The sequence below is a fragment of the Pipistrellus kuhlii genome, unplaced genomic scaffold, assembly GCF_014108245.1.
Source record: "Pipistrellus kuhlii isolate mPipKuh1 unplaced genomic scaffold, mPipKuh1.p scaffold_m20_p_2, whole genome shotgun sequence".
NCBI lineage: Eukaryota > Metazoa > Chordata > Mammalia > Chiroptera > Vespertilionidae > Pipistrellus > Pipistrellus kuhlii.
Window position 1 is genome coordinate 98,234,969 of NW_023425515.1, and position 17,212 is coordinate 98,252,180.

The window sequence follows — 17,212 nt, forward strand, 5'->3', positions numbered from 1 at the left end:
TCTGTTCTTATGCCAGTACCAGGCAGTTTTGAGAACAGTGGCTTTGTAATACAGCTTGATATCAGGTATTGTGATCACACCAACTTTGTTTTTATTTCTCAAGATTGCTGCAGCTATTCCGGGCCTTTTTTTTTTTTTTTTTTTTTTTTTTTTTTTTTTTTTTAATTTCAGTTGAGTTTTAGATAGGTCATTCTCGGTCTGTGAAATATGCTGTTGGTATTTTAATGGGGATTGCATTGAGTCTGTAGATTGCTTTGGGTAGTATGAACATTTTGATGATGTTGATTCTACCAATCCATTCTTCCATCTGTTTATGTCTTCCTCTATCTTTTTTCAATGTCCTGTAGTTTTCTGAGTACAGATCTTTTTCCTCCCTAGTTAAGTTTATTTCTAGGCATCGTATTTTGTTGTTTTTGTTGCAGTGGTAAATGGGATTGTTTTTGTAATCTATCTTTCTGTAAGTATACATATCTTACCATTGTAGTTTTTGCCCATTAAGTATGATGTTGGCTGTGGGTTTGTCATATAAAGCCTTATTATGTTGAGGTATGATCCATCTATGCCTACTTTGCTAAAGGTTTTTATCAAGAAAGGGTGTTGGATTTTGTCAAATGCCTTTTCTGCATCAATTGATATGACTATTTGAATTTTATTTCTCAACTAGACGCCTGGTACATGAAATTCATGTGCAGGTACTGTCCCTAGGCTTGGCCTGAATTCAGGGCCATCTTTCCCACCTGCCCGCAGCTGACCCTGCCCCCCACTGCCACCCACCCCAGTTCCCCGTTCACCATTAGGCAATCAGAGCCTGATAGCTGGGGAAAAAGACCAAGAGATTGACTGTTCCCATCTGCTCGAGGCCCCCCCCTCTGCCGTGGATTTCCCTCTGTGTGTGGGGTGACTGGTGGGGTGGAGGCCTTGCCCTGGTGCTACCTGCATCCCCACCACCAACCTCCAGTTCTCTGTTCACCATGAGATGGTCATCGCTTACTGGTCGGGGAAAGGGACCAACAGGTGGTCAGTGCACTGCATAGTGAATGGTTGAGCAGTTGTTCTGGTCATTCCACCATTAGAGTCAATTTGCATATTACCCTTTTATTATATAGGATTATTATATAGGATTATTATATAGAATATAGGCCAAGTGCTCAAGTGGGGGCCAGCCATCTGGGCCTAATTGGGGCCCCTGGTCATGGTGGGGGTCCCTGCTGTGGGGCCGGGCTGGCCTGAGTGAGGGGTCATTGGGCGTTTGCAGGCTGGCTATACCCTGATTGAAGTGGGGATCTCTGCTAAGGAGTGGGCCTGGCTGGGGCAAGGAGTCAGGGGTAGTTTAATGGCTGGCCCTATCCCTGATTTGGGTTGGTGTCCCCACTGGGGGGCAGGGCCAGCCTTGGTGTAGGGACCACGGGTGGTTTGCAGGATGACCATGCCCCCAATTGGGGTGGGGGTCCCTACTGGGGGCGGGGCCAGCTGAAGTGAAGGGTTGTGGTTCTGGTCTCTGATTGTTCTGCCGTTTTGGTTGCTGGGTATTTATTTTATAGGATATTATAGTTTTTCCTTCAGGAGCTGCACTAGAACATACTTTAATATTGTTTATTTTCTAACAAATTTGATATAGAAGTAAGAAAATAAGGCTAAGAATAACTGGAATTAAATTTACATTTTAAAATATTCCAGATGTTTTAATATGATAGGAGAAAACAGTCTGGTATTTACATAAAGCCATATATATATATATATATATATATATATATATATATATATATATATATATTGTCTTCTGTGAGGAATGAAGTACTTTTCAGTACATTTAAACATTGCAAGCTTTAAAAAAAATAACTTTATATTTCTTTGTTTCATTCCTGATTGTTTAAGTCATATTGGTTAACAAAAATACTGTTGGTAACTCTTTAGAAGTTAAAAACATTTTTTACATAAACATGCTATTTAAAAATTAGAGGCGGTCTTCCAAATTGTTCCTGGGAATTACCAAATCTCCTAGATCTGCTTTTTAGATGCATTGAATATCTCTAAAATATGATTGCATTTAGTAAAGTAGGAACACGCTAAATAAAGTCTGTTTATGGGAAGAAAGCAGTATTTGTGTGTGTGTGTGTGTGCATGTGTGCGCGTGCGCGTGTGTAAAAGTATGTGTGTTTCTAGCTGAGGAGACTACTGTTATACCTTGAGAGTGGAATAAAAGGTTGGAATGCAGTTTGATTTGCCCTTTTCTTTGATGTGCTGCTCAGTTGCCCTCTCAGTGGCATGCAGAGTATGTGCCTGCACCTCTGGAGTGGAGCACATCTAGTGAGTGAGAGTCTGAGACCCAGTTCCTGGAGGAGAAGGTGGGCTCTTTCTCCCCCCCGCCCATAACTGTTTGTAGAGGGATTTTATATTAAGTAAAGGAAGCAGTTCAAATAAAATAATTATAGGAGGAGAGGGTGGCTTAATTAAAAAAAATATATACAGTTGTTACTTTTTCAAGTGTAAGATTATGGGAGATCACAGAACCATTTAGTCTGGATGCTGTTTTTGGAGATTAACTGATTTATTGAATAAACAAGTAAATATTAGTTGTACTGTATAGTAGGTAAGGTTAAAAAATCTTTTAAATAGTACAGTAACCTTTGTATTAGTATTTAATATAAAGTAGTTAGTATTTTTATGTTTCTTAAGTGTACAAGTAGAGTTTTTCAGATGGTATGAAGTCCCTAACAGCCAAGCCCTCCTCTTCATAGCCAGTCATTGAAAGGCTCTTCACCAGAACTGGCAGCACAAGGGTTACAGCTTGTGGCTTAATGGATGGCTAAGATTTTTCAGTTTGAGGTAAAAGTTAAACTAAGAAGCCTACTTTAAATCATACATATAAACTTAAGGAATGAATACAGATATATCTTACAGTATATCTCCTTTTTCATAAATGCATTTAAATTCTTATAGTTGCAGAGTATAAGTTTTTCTTAGTATCAGAAAAGTCCACATTTGAATTAGTGTCAAACATATTCAGATTGTAGAAAATCCTTTTGAAAATGAGCTTTATTCAGTGTGAAGAGGTGATAGAGTAGAGGATAAGTGGAGAATGGGGGCTAAATTGCTTGCAAGTATGTTATAAAATTATAAAATACTAGAGGCCCTGTGCACAAAATTTGTGCACTTGGGGGGTGTCCCTCAGCCCAACCTGCACCCTCTCAGAGTCTGGGAGCCCTCGGGGGATGTCCAACTGACAGTTTAGGCAGTTGGGCATCCTTAGCACTGCCATGGGGGTAGAAGAGGTTCCCACCACTGCTACTGCACTCACCTGCTGTGAGCCTGGCTCAAGGCTTCTGGTTGAGTGGTTCTCTGCCTGTGGGAGTGCACTGACCATCAGGGGGTTCCTGCGTTGAGCTTTTGCCCCTAGGTGGTCAGTGTGCATCATAGTGACTGTTTATTCTGCTTTTTGGTCGTTTTGCATATTAGTCTTTTATTATATAGTATCTTTTATTTCTAGAAGTTTCTCTTTGCTCTTTTTTATATTATATATATTTTTATTTCAGAGAGAAAGGGAGAGGGAAAGAGAGATAAAAGCACCAATGATGAGAGAGAATCAGTGATTGGCTTCCTCCTGAAAGCCCCCAATCGGGATCAAGCCAGCAATCCAGGCATATACCTTTGACTGAATGGAACCCAGGACACTTCAGGCCACAGGCCAACGCTCTATCCACTGAGCCGAATGAGCTAGGTTACTCTTTGCTCTTTTCTGTATCTTCTATTTATCTCCTTATTATGTTCATGATCTCCTTGAGTTCCTCAACATATTTATAATAGCTGTCTAAAATTCTTGTCTGCTTTCAATCATTTTTTTTTTGTCTTTTTGTATTTTCTGATTTTGATTCTCACTTTCCTGCTTCTTCCCAGTAATTGCTGAGTGTCTAAATTTTTTGTCCTTCTTTTAAAGAACAGCTTTACCTGGAAGACAGTTAAGTTGCCTACAGATCAGCTTCCAAGACTTGAATTTAAGCTTTGTTGGTATGGACTTTTGGTGGCCTTTAATCTAGGGCTATTTAGCCTTAATATTAAGGCATGACCCTTCTGGTATCTCTGTTAACTGTACCAGATATTCAAAAAGGTCTCATTTCTGTGTGGGGTCAGAACTTTGCTATCTCTCTATTTTTTGTTAGTGCTGGAACTTGTTTAGCTTATAGCTTCCTGGTAGTTTGTTCTATTCTTAGTAATTGTTCTTTGACCACCACTTGATAATCTCATTCTAAGTATGCTAGAGACTCAATGAGATCCTATTCAGATGTTTAGGACTCTTTAGAACTCTTCTCTCTGATATACTGGCCCACAAAGTCCAGCCACTGCAGCCTCCTGATCCCCAGTCTGTTTCCCCAACTCATTGAGACCACCATGCTTTGTTTAGAATCTCCTTCCATGTACTATGTATGATCCAGAAAGTTTTTCTAGGATGAAAATCAAGGACATACTTATTAGGGCTTTCTCCCTTTGTTTCCTTTTTCTCGATGATCAAAATTCTGCATTGCCAATTGTCCAATGTTTGCAAACAGATGTTTCATAGATTTTGTCCAGTTCTTTATTTACAGTACAATGAAAAAAGGCAGCTGGGATATGACTTCCCTTGCATCCCCGGTTTCATCCAAAAGAATGTATGGTCTAATGAGCACATTACACTTTTATTATTATAGATGTTACTTAAATGTGAGCTCAGACAATTAGTTCAGAAAAACCAGAACTAGAAGCCACTGCTCCAAATGCTGGCATAGGAGAACTTTACTCATGTAAAATTGGACATGCCCTAAGCAGAGATATGGTATGAGTAGCTTCATGCTAAGGATTTATTGATCAAGGTTATGCTAACTAATGGCATAGTGTTTCATATTAACCATAATAAATTATATATCCCAACCATTCCTGTTATGCCATGCCTCCCGTCTGCAGTCCAATGTGTGTTGACTCTGGCAGGACATGCAAACTGAGATACTGTGTGTGGCACTAGATTTGCTTTTCATATGGTTGAAGGGGTTAGATAGTTGCCTTGGTGATCAGCAGAGGTTCAGAAATATATAGACACTATAACAATGGTGCCAACCATGGATATATTCCATCTTGGAAGAGGGTACTTCACATCGTTTGGCATTTATAAATTGCTGTACATGTCTGTTATGCTTTGAATTATATGTAAAGCTGTATTGGCCTCACTTTCATCCTGAATGTATTATTAAGAATTTGAGAAAGATGCTACCTTGCTCTTCATATCTTAAGGAACCTGAAGAAATTATATAGAAGAGAGTGTTCACTTTTTAGATCTAGTCAGAGAGGGTTTGCCATACAGGAAGAGGGCTAGATACTTCTAACTGTGAATTAAAGGTCTATACAGATTTGTTGGCTTACTGGTATAAATGGTTTATTTTAGGGCCAGATGCTCATAAACAGCTTGTATGCTATTTATGAAAGATGCCCTGTGGGAGATAGTGTAGGGTAATGGATAAGGGGTTGAGGTTTTGGAATCCAGTAGTCTGAATCTAAATCCTATTTCTGCTCTGGCTGGTGTGGTCCAGTTGGTTGGTGCATGGTCCAGTACACTCAAAGGTTTTCAGGTTTAATTTTTGATCAGGGCATATACCTAGGTTTCGGATTCAGGTATGTGGGCATAGGAGGTAACCAATCCATGTTTCTCTCTCTCTTCCTCTCTCAAATCAATAAAAAGCCCTCATTGAGAAAAAACACATTCCATCTATAACACTTATTTGCTGATTATCCTTGGAATAAGTTATGTATCCTCTTTGAGTTATAGTTTCTTTCTAATGGTGATTGCCTTCTAGAGTGGATTTGTGATAATTCTAGTACAGAGTCTGCCAACAGAAATTGTTCAATAAAGGCTGCTAACTATTGTTATTATTTTATTTTATTAAATATATTTTATTAATTTTTTACAGAGAGGAAGAGAGAGGGATAGAGAGTTAGAAACATCGATGAGAGAGAATCATTGATCAGCTGCCTCTTGCACACCCCTGGGGATGTGCCTGCAACCAAGGTATATGCCCTTGACTGGAATCGAACCTAGGACCTTTCAGTCCACAGGCCGAGGCTCTATCCATTGAGCCAAACCAGTTTCGGCTATTGTTATTTTAAACAGTAAACTTCTAATTAGCATTTTTCTAAAGTGAAACTAAGAATATATGGAATTAATTCTTGTGTTTTAGTTGATGATGGGGAGAAAAATGTAGGCTGGCCAGCGAATTCTGGAAAATAAGTTGGCTCTCCATATCTCTGAGTTTCACATCTTTGAATTCAACCAGCTGCATGTTGAAGGTAATATTTTCCACTTAAAGTTGGGAATCCATAAATGTGGAGGGCAACTGTATGCATTATTCTGCATCATTTTATATAAGGGACTTCAGCGCTCATAGAGTTTGGTATTTTGGGGATCCATAAACCAATTCCCTGTGGATACCAAGGGTCATTTGGGGGAGTCAAAAGTTACATATGGAGGTTTGACTACATAGTGATTGGTGCTTTAATCCCCATGTTGTTCAAGGGTGAGCTGTGATTGCATCTTAAATCATTACCCTTGCCTAATTTTTCTCATACTAATCTTGTGTTGAGTCCAGTGGCTCTTACGCAAGGCTAATATTGTCCCCCATTGAATACATGATAATGTCTAGAAACATTCTGATTGTCATGAATGGTAGGTATCCCTGGCATCCAATGGGTGGAGGCCAGGGAAGCTGCTAAAACATCCTACAATGCATAGAATGTCCCTCACAAGAAATTATTATCTGACCCTAATATCAGTAGAACTGAGGAAGAGACACTGATTGGTTGCTTCCTGCATGAACCCTGACCAGTGCTGAGGATAAAACCTGCAACTCAGGTACTTTCTCATGATCAGGAATTGAACTTGAGATCCTTCAGGGGGTGGGCCAATTCTCTAATCACTGAGTAGGAATGGCCAGGGTATAACGTCACCTTTTTAAAGTCCTATTTGTTTTTCCTGGTCCCTCCCACTGTCAAAATCATACTTATCATTTCTAAGGCCTCTATCTTATCTATTCATAAAGTAATTTTTGATGATACCCAAATTCTTTTTTAAGTACTGGAAACTTTAAAAGGAAGATCTGTTTTAACATTTTCCCTCATTAGTGTCCCTACTTCACCAATCCAAGAAACTGAATGTACAATCATCATGTTGTACATTACATCCCTAACACTTACCTGTCTTACTAGAGGTCCAATGCACAAAATTTGTAAAAGAGTAGGCCTTCCTTCTTCTAGCTGCCAGCACCAGCTTCCCTCTGTCACCAGGGACCCAGGCTTCCCTCCAGCAGCCAGCAGGCATCCTGAACTGAGCTTCCCTTGCAGCTCCAGCTACATCCTGAAGGTTGTCTGGAAGGACATCCACTCTAATTAGCATATTACACTTTTATTATAGTCTAGAGCAGTGTTTCCCAACCTTCTCTCATGATGAGAATCACCTGGTGGAGTTGTTAAAACACAGATTCCTGAATCCCAACTAAGAAGTGCTAAACTAGAACATATAGGTAAAATTGTATACTTAACTAGTGCTCTAAGACAGATTTTATATACAGAGCACTAAGTTAGGTATGCAATTTTACCTATATGTTCTCAAAAATTCTAGTTTAGCACTTCTTAGTTGGGATTCAGGAATCTGTGTTTTAACAACTCCACCAGGTGATTCTCATCATGAGAGAAGGTTGGGAAACACTGGTCTAGAGGCCCGGCACATGAAATACATGCACGGGTATTGTCCCTAGGCCTGGCCTGTGATCAATCACAGAGCAGAGGGAGGTTCTTCCCACCTGGCCTGGACTCTATCATTCATCACTGCCCACAGGGAGGCCCTGCTTACCCTGCCAGGGCTCTGGGATCAATTGCAGAGCAGAGAAAGGCCCTTGCTACCCAGCCTGGATTCTGCCATTCATTGCCACACCCAGAGAGGCCCTGCTTTTCCTACCCACCCTGCCAGGGCTCTGCGATCAATGCTGCACAGAGGGAGACAGCCCACCAGCCAGGGCTCTGTGATGGGCCCTCCCAGGGCTTGGCTCAATCCTCCCAGCCTCAACTTTGTCTGGAAGGATGTCCAGAAGGTTGCCTGGAAGACATCCAGTCTAATTAGCATGTTACTCTTTTATTAGTATAGACTAGAGGCCTGGTGCACAAATTTGTGCATGAGTAGGGTTCTAAGGTTTTTTTGGAGGAGCCAGGACCCCATCAACCTTCTGGGTGGGCAGTGGGATGCCCTTGCCGTCCTGGGATTCAGATCCATCCCACAGATGTTCCTGCCAGTTGTCAGTAGCCACCTGGCAGGCCCCCCATCCCCCTTTTTGGACACTTCAACTGTTTATTCCAGAATCAGAAATCAATCTATATTACCACAGAGGATGAAACCCCACTGTTCATAGATTGAAAACAGAAAAAGTAATTTCACACAATGTCCCAGTTATCAACCCAGATGGGCGCACAGGTAGAATAACACATGAATAAGGAAAATCTAACAGGCTGAAGGTTCAAAAAGAATGTCACCCACATGGTAACAAAATCAAGTGCTTTAGAAACCAGCACCAGGCTGGCCACAGGCCTCACTTAATGGGACGGCCCTAATGTGCATGGGGTGCTGGGCTCTGTGGTAGCTGTGGATCTTTCTATGTAGTTGTCTATGAGCCAACTGCTTTCTTCCTTCTCACTTAGGCCCAATATGAGGGCATGTGAGAGCAGAGCACGCTGTCATGGAATGCAGAGGGCTGCCCAGAGCTGAGGGGAGTGGCCAGGCCCATGGGGTGGACGGTGGGCACAGAGGACGCTATCTCACCCAGGGAGGGAGCCAGCAGGGTGTCCACCTCTCCCTTATCTATCCTTCCATCTGTGACACCTGTCACCCTTGCCAGGCTTCTCAAAAAGTGAATTCAGCTCAATCCCTGAATGTAAAAGAGCACAGTGGAGCGGGTGGCTCCACTTCAGTGCCCCCTAATTCCCAGTGATAGGACCTGGTCGACAGGACAGTTCGCACAGCTGCAGAACATAGATCTGTTTCAAGAAAAGCTGGGAATGCATACTTTCATATGAGCCTTTATTCCAAAAGGTGGCAGTTTATTCACATTGTGACAAAGACACCTTCAAGAGTAACATAAGTGGGTAAAGTCTGGGTCAAACTGGGCCATTTCCTCATCCTGACTCTCTGAGGCACATGGCAGAACCAAGTCTCAGCTTGTCACAGGACGCTTCCGGTTTTTTTGTTTGTTTGTTTTGTTTTGTTTTTTAAGCCTGAAGGACAGTAGTCTGCCTCCATTTTTGTTTTTTGGGATTTTTTCATTGTCGGATAAAAGGATAAAATCTCGAGATATAATATTCCAGTTGCACCCAAGTGACAATGACAATGCCCCTCAGAGGGAGGGAGCTGACAGATGGGGAGCAGGGGATTCTGAAAACCAAAGTGATAACAGAGATGCCAAGCCTTTCCTTCACGTGTCTGACACCCCTCTTCAGGTGGCCTGCAGGTTGGAGGTCTGCTGGAACTTTATCACTTGGTGACCTGGCAGGTTGCTCTGGGCCCTCCTAGGTGGTGTGCAGGACTGCCTGAGTCCAGGGGGCGTCCCATCTCCCCTCTCCCTCCCCCCCCCCCCAAGCCACTCCTGGTACAGCTCCTGCACCTGGTTGCTGATCTTCGGGGCCACACAGGGATGACAAGCATAGATGCCTTCCATCTGCCTCAGCAGTGCCCTGCTGCTTAGGTATCCCAGGTGCATGCTTGACTTCTACAAAGTGTCAGGGAACTTGCCCCTCTACAGCTTCAGGACCACTTCTGGGTGTTCTGAAAGCCATAAACAGCCTCAAAGCATAGCAGAACCTCTCCGTCCCTTTCAGGGGTGACCTCCTGGAAGTCTTGTTCCTCAGGGTGTGGTAGGTGAGTACCCCCACATTCTCGTTGAACAGCTCCTTGGCTGTGTTCCTGAATATGTGCACCAGGTACCCGTCGGAGCTGACACCCTTGTGAAGCCTCACCTCCTTCTCCTTCATCTCTCCAAATAGAGTGTCCATGGCAGCATCATTCTAGGCAAGGTCACTTTGCTCCATTATCTGGAGAATTTCACCTGAAGTTAACATGCAGTCAGTACCCCTGGAACTATGCAAATCTGTGGGCACATCTCAAAGGGCCTCCAGTTTCTTGTCATAACTCGGGGCCACAATAATGTGGAAAATCTTGAGGACAGGTTCTGCCATCTGGCGAAGTAATCCTGCACCAGAGAGCCCGTGATCTGCTTGGGAGACTTGGCCTTGTAGAGGTGGGGGTAATGGGGTGACCCAGAACGTGCTCTGCATATCAGACCCAGCTAGGGCAGGCGGAGGTCAGCCTGGCTCTTCCTCACGGTGCTGGCAGTACCAACACATAGATTCCTTCTGACTCTTCAGGATGCTGAAGTCCACAGCTATCTTCATGTCAAAGACAGTGTGCCCCAAGGCTTTTGAGGAAGCCACAGAGCCTTCTGGATGCATCAGTGATGTTGAGGCTGAATTTAGCAGAAAAATAAGGCAGAAACTGAGAACATATGGACACTGCCATCACCTTTCTTATTAAAGTTCAGGACATGAAAGAAGTCCTTGGTATTCTGCTAAGAAACTTGGACTCCTTCCTCTGCGGTCACACAACTGTCACACACCTGGCAGTCACTCAGAAATACCTAGGCTTTGGCCAACTTATGGAATTCTCCCTCTTTCCGTTCTCCTGAGCCAGACTCCGGACATTGATTGTGGCATTCTCTTGGTCATCTATTTTTTTCTTTTTGTTCTTTCTTTCTTTTCTTTTTTCTTTTCTTTTTTTTCTTTTTTTTTTTTTCTTTTCTTCCTTTCTTTCTTTTTTTTCTCCCTGACCTTCTTGTCCCTCCCGCCCCTCCCCTGCCCCTCCTCCCTTCCCACTTTCCCCATCCTTTTTTTTTCCCTTCCCCCGCTCCTCCTCCCTCTTTCTTCCCAAATCCTTTCCCCTTTTTCCCTTTTTCCCCTCCCCCCGACCATCCCCTCCCCTCCCCTCCCCTCCCCTCCCTCCCTCCCATCCCCTCCCTCCCCTCCCCTCCCCTCCCCTCCCCTCCCTCCCCCCTCCCCTCCCCTCCCCCCCTCCCCCTCCCCTCTCCTCTCCTTTCCTTTCCTTCCTTTCCTTTCCTTTCCTTTCCTTTCCTTTCCTTTCCTTTCCACATTCCTTCTGTGTGTAGTGATTAACTTCATCTGATGCTGGGTGGGTGGGGGCTGGCTCTAGTGACCTGGAGGAAGCATGGGGAGAACAGTCCCCGTTGGTTACCCTTGGTGCTGCTGGTGGTATCCTGTCTTCCATGTGGAGTGTTTAGGGAGGCCAAGTTCCAGGAGGCCGGCAGCACTGTCGGGATTGTGCCAGTGGCACTGGTTCATTGGTGCCTGTCCTGTCCTCTGGAGATTGAACCTGCTGGACTACGAAGGGAGCTAGTTCCCAGTTCTGCGCCACCTCTGCCACTGAGCGATTGGAGACTGAAGGCTGTGGGGAGGGACTAAGAGGTCTGCCTTCCACCTGCTCCCCAATCCCCACTGTGCCGTTCACCCTGGTTCCCTCATTAGCTATCCCTAATCAGTTGGAGGAGCTTGAGGGTGGGGAGATGGATCTTATGGTGACTGGTCATTTGTTCATTACAGTTGTCATGTTTTTTATATATATAGATAAATAGAAGTTTATACCTTTAGACCACTTTTTCCAATTCTCCCTCCCCTGTCATTTATCTCTGGAAACAAGTCTGATCTATTTTTCTATGTGTTTTTTTGTTTTGTTTTTAGATTTCTCATGCTTGAGATTATTGCAGTATTTAAGTATTTTTCTTTCCCTGTCTGACTTATTTCACTTAGCAAAATGTCTTCAAAGTCCATCTGTTACTTGACTGGGTGTGGGCTTGGGACTGGTCTGCCTAGGGTCTGTATGTGAGTTCTTGACTTCGGGTAGGAAAGATTTCACAATAGGAGTCCAGGTGATTTTAAGAGTATTTTATTAAAGCTGGGGACAGTGAAACAAAGGAGGGGCTTAAGGTAGGAGAAGCAATGGGAGAAACTCAGGGAATAGGGGATGTTGGAGACAGGCTCGGGGGGTTAGCCCAGGTCAAGCTGCCACTACTCCCCTGGTTGCACATGTCTTGGGGTCCCTTAGAGTTTAGGAGAAAAACATCGATGATACAGGCATGGGCATGCTCTTATGAGAGCATGCTGTAGGTAGAGTATGTGTATTACTGAGGATGGTGAAATGAAAGAAGAGCTTAGAATAGAAGAAGAAACAGGAGAAAGCCAAGACAAGACTGCTTTGGCTTTCTGAGAAATTAAAGTCAGTGTCAGAAGTGAGCTGACTGGGAAGTTAGAGAGAGAAGGGGGCCTTGGAGACAAATTCAGGAGGAAATCCTAGATGAACTGCCGCTTTCCATTGCTCTCCTGGTTGCAAGTCTTAGGAGGTCCCTTAGAGTTTAGGAGATGCATGCATGTGGAGCAGTAAGTGAGGGAAGAAAAAAGTGTGGGTCTGCTCCCAGGAGGAAGAGCACAAGAGCAGGTTGTGGATTTTTAGTCTTGAAATTTTTTTTTATCTTTCCTTGGCTGGTGGAATCCTAGGAGAGATATCAAGGGAGGGTCTTAACCTAATATTCATTAGCTTCTCAAATGAGTCCTTTAATATGCTTATTCATCAAAATATGTGTATAGAGGGACCAGGCTATTTTCTGGTTAAAGAACATTATTGAAGAGGGACTGGGACCGAGCCCAGTCTGCCCTATGATGGTTTGGTGTAAACTATATTTGATCTTGCCTCGTTGGTTAGGGAAGATAAACCTTGTGATTTATTATCTGGCTGTAAATTGCTCAAATTGTTTGTCCTTGTCTAATTATTTTATCTCAGTTTCCCTTATTCCACTTTTCAAGAAATTTCCCTAGCTTTTTACCACCCTGCCTCATGTCCATGTTGTCACACATGGTAGGATTTCCTTATTGTTTAAATGACTGAATAATATTCCTTGTATCTATACCATAGTTTCTTTATCCATTCATCCATCTATAGACACTTAAGTTGTTTCCATGTCTCAGCTATTGTAAGTAATGCTTCTACGAACATGGAGCAGTTATCAATTTTTTTGAGTTAGTGTTTTTGTTTCCTTTGGATACATTCCAAGAAGTGGAATTGCTGGATCATGTGGTAATTATATTTTTAAATTTGAGGGGCCTTCATACTGTTTTTCATAGTGGCTGCACCAACTTACATTCCTACCAGCAGTACATGAGGGTTCTCTTTTCTCCACATCCTTGCCAACAACTTGTTGTTTGTTGATTTATTGTTGATAGCCATTCTGATTCTGATAGGTGTGAGATAATATCTCATTGTGGTTTTAATTTGCATTTTCCTGAGCACTAGAGATGTTGAACTTTGTTTTATCTCCCCATTGGCTATTTGTATGTCTTTGAAGAAAAGTCAATTCAAGTTATTAGCCCATGATTAAATTGGCTTGTTTTTTGTGTTGTTGTTTTATTTTTTATTTTTTATTTTTCTATTGAATTGTATGTTTCTTTCTTTTTTTAAAAAAAAATATATTTTATTGATTTTACACAGAGAGGAATTGAGAGGGATAGCTGCCTCTTGCACACCCTCCACTGGGGATGTGCCCGCAACCAAGGTATATGCCCTTGACCGTAATCAAACCTGGGATCTTGCGGTCCGCAGGCCGACGCTCTATCCACTGAGCCAAACCGGTTTCGGCTGAATGGTATGAGTTTCTTATATACTATATATATTAATCCTTATCAGATGTGTGGTTTGAAAATATTTTTCTCATTCCCATAGATTTTATTTTCACTTTGATGGTTTCTTTTAAAAAAAACAAACATATTTTTTATTTATTTTCTTGATTTAAACTGTAGTCTCCTGGTTCATAGATCGAAGTTCAACCATTAAGTCACTCTGGTTGGGCTGATGGTTTCTTTTACTATTTAAAAGCATTTTAGTTTGATGTCACCCCATTTGTTTATTTTCAACTTCGTTGCTTATCTAAATAGTCATTGCCAAGATCCATGTTGAGGAGCTTTATTCCTGTTTTCTTCTAGGAGTTTCATGGTTTTAGGTCTTATATTTAAGTCTTTAATCCACTTGAGTTAATTTTTGTGAGTGGTATAAGATGTGGCTCTAGTTTCATTCTTTCACATGTGAATATCTAATTATCTCAGCACCATGTATTGAAAAGACTATAATCTCTCCATTGCTATTCTTGGCTCTCTTGTCAAGTATTAGTAACCACATATGCGTAGGTTTATTTTTGGCATCTTTATTTCATTTCATTGGTGTATTTGTCTGATATTATGCCGGTACCATACTGTTTTGTTGACTAGCTCTGGAAGTTTGTTTGCCTGTAGACTCTACAGAGAAGTAGTCAGGTAACCATGGCTCACCCTGGTTGCAGCTGACAAGTGGGCATCTATGTTTGTCAGGATGTCATTCAGCAAAGAGAAGCCATTTTTATTTTTTAGCAGTTAATTGATTTTTAGAGAGAGAGGAAGGGAGAAGACAGAAACATCAATGTGAGTTATGCATCATTTAGCTGCCTCCTGCATGCCCCCCATCTGGGGATTGAGCCTGCAACCACGACATGTACCCTGATTTGGAATCAAACCAACAACCTTTCAATGCACAGGTCGAAATCCAACTAACTGAACCACACTGGCCAGGGCAAAGAAAAGACCTTTTAGATATTTGGAGCCAGAATTACATGCTTACATAATTACTGGAAAGGCTTTAGTCTGAGGCTCATCATTGACTCCTAGAAAAGTACAGATTGTTGACCAAATTAGGTTACTACTTTAATCCTAATTAGGGATTCAGTAGCCCTCCAGTAGAACTAGTATGTCATGAATTTTCTATAAATGTAATTCAGGGATCAGGAAGCTGGTGACTAGACTCCAAAAAGCAGAATCTAGCTATTGCTTCTGCAATGTGTCTTTCTGTCTTTCTCCCTCTGTGTCTGTCTGCCTCCCTCTTTTCATCTCCTGTCTTTCTTCCCCTCCATCTCCTTTCCCTCTTTCTCCCTCCCTCTTTCTCTTCCTCCCTCCATAACTCAGTTCCTCTCTTCTTCCCTATACAAAATAGAAGACTGAAACACTAATGGAGAATGACCCCACATCTTCTGAACATGCTTATCAATAGAAATGGCCAAAAGTAGTGGGGAGAGGACAGTCTTTGGGAATATAGCTTTAATATCTGTATTTTTCCATGACTTTCTTTCTTCAGTATTGTTCTTCTCAAAGCTTAATAATTCACTCCCGTAATTTTAAAATGTTATGTTTTTGATAGTAGGGAAACAGTTATGGGCTCAGTATTACATAAAACATACTCTACTTTTTAACATGGGTTCTATTTATAAAGTTTTAAGATTCTTGAATGCTTTCTCAAGTTTCAGAAGAACAACCATTGAAGATAGTTAAGAGCAACCATTGAAGATAGTTATGAGGAAAATGAAATAAAACGACAAAATAGAGGCTGCCAAGTAATAGGAATTTATCTCTCCTCACCCTCCTCCTCCCCTCCTTTTTTTTTTTTTTTTTTTTTTTTTTTTTTTTTTTTAAGGTCAGAGAATCTTCATTTATGTGGGGGATTGGATAGTGTAGCTTATCTCTAATTACAATTTTATAGTATTTGACTTTTAGCTACTTAGTCATTTTCTTATTTTCTAGTGCTTTCATCTTATACAGCACTATTACTTTTCAGTAAATATTTGACTACCTTCAGTCACTTTTCTGAAATGAAACAACTGGGGTTTACTCAAGCTTCTGGAATTTGAGAAGGTCAGAGATAAGAAATTCTGGCTCATTTAGAAAGGAATGATTTAACTGAACTTCATTTCTTAAGTATTCATGAGATAAAAAGTACAAAATAAAATTTTATGGATCACCATAACTATACTTCATAGTTATAGATTTATTTCTAACTAGAGGCCGGGTGCATGAAAATTTGTGCATGGGGGAGGGGGTATCCCTCAGCCTAGCCTGCCCCCCTCCCCCACAGTTCGGGAGCCCTCACGTGATGTCCACTGACAGCTTAGGCCCACTCCCTGTCCAGCCTCCCTCTGTAGGAGGCAACTGGCCAATCAGGTATATAGATACTTTCTGGAGGCAGCATGGACTCCTTCCTTATTTCTTTCTTCTGTGGTTAGAGAATAGGGAACTAAAAGGTGGAGACAGAACTGTGGCTGGACCTGGGGCTTTCGTAGGCAGTGTAAAGAGGGAGAAGGGGGGGGAGGGGAGTCTAGACACATTTCCTTCAAATGTCCTCCTTTCCTCTGGGCCCCTCCCTCCTTTTTTTCCTACTCGTGGTGGCTCAGGCCTCCAACAGACTGCAGCCCACAGTGGTGTTCAGCTTCCTCACTTCTCAGCTGAATGTACAGCCGCCTCACATTCCAAGTGGAGCTATTTTCAAGTGACTAAAGTGCTGGGAATCCACAACTGCTGGCCTCCCCCCTCTTGGTTTCCTCATTGAGTTGGTTGCAAAGTTCACGGGTGGAGACACCAAAGCAGCTCTGCGTGTGGGTGGGGTTGGGACGCTTGCAGGCAGTGCCATGTCCCAGGTCAGGGACACAGGCAGACAGTATCATGTCCCTGGCCAAGGATGCAGGCAGGCAGCTTCACCTCAGCACTGGGTAGGACATTAGCACTGGGCAAGCCTGGGCGTGTCTCCGCCCATCCCCGCCCCCCAGCTCCTGTGCATGCACAAACCCTGACTGGGTGTGACTGGACCAACAGTTATGGACAAATTAGCATACTACCTCTTTATTATATAGGATGTTTTTTATTTGAAAGCTTTCTTTTTGTGTAATCCTTTCTTTACTTTTTTTTATAAATACACTTGTGACTAAAACTTCTGCTGAGCAAATCTACAGTGTCTTGCATTAGAATTAGAATGTTGGTCTTCCTCAAAAGTATTTGGAGTTGGGACAAGCAAATGTTGGCTCATTTTACTTGACTTCTCTGGGTTCTTCTCAACTACATGTGGCATTTATTTGTTATAATATTGTAATTATTTTGCTATTGTTTATGACAAGTTCAGATGGTAAGTACACACATTTCAATATTAAAATGAATAAACAAACAAAGCTAGATTGGGAATGAATGGGATAGATTAAACAATACATATATATGGTTTAATATGCTACCATGGGAATCTTAGCTT

At 42.2% G+C, this 17,212-nt stretch overlaps 1 protein-coding gene and 1 pseudogene across 5 annotated transcripts in view; one reads left to right on the top strand and one right to left on the bottom strand.

Moving 5' to 3' along the window:
• Nucleotides 1–17,212, top strand: part of PLOD2 (procollagen-lysine,2-oxoglutarate 5-dioxygenase 2) — a 215,285-nt gene that overhangs the window by 21,436 nt on the left and 176,637 nt on the right. The gene's annotated exons all lie outside the window — the stretch shown is intronic.
• Nucleotides 9,498–11,412, bottom strand: LOC118724803 (annotated as a pseudogene).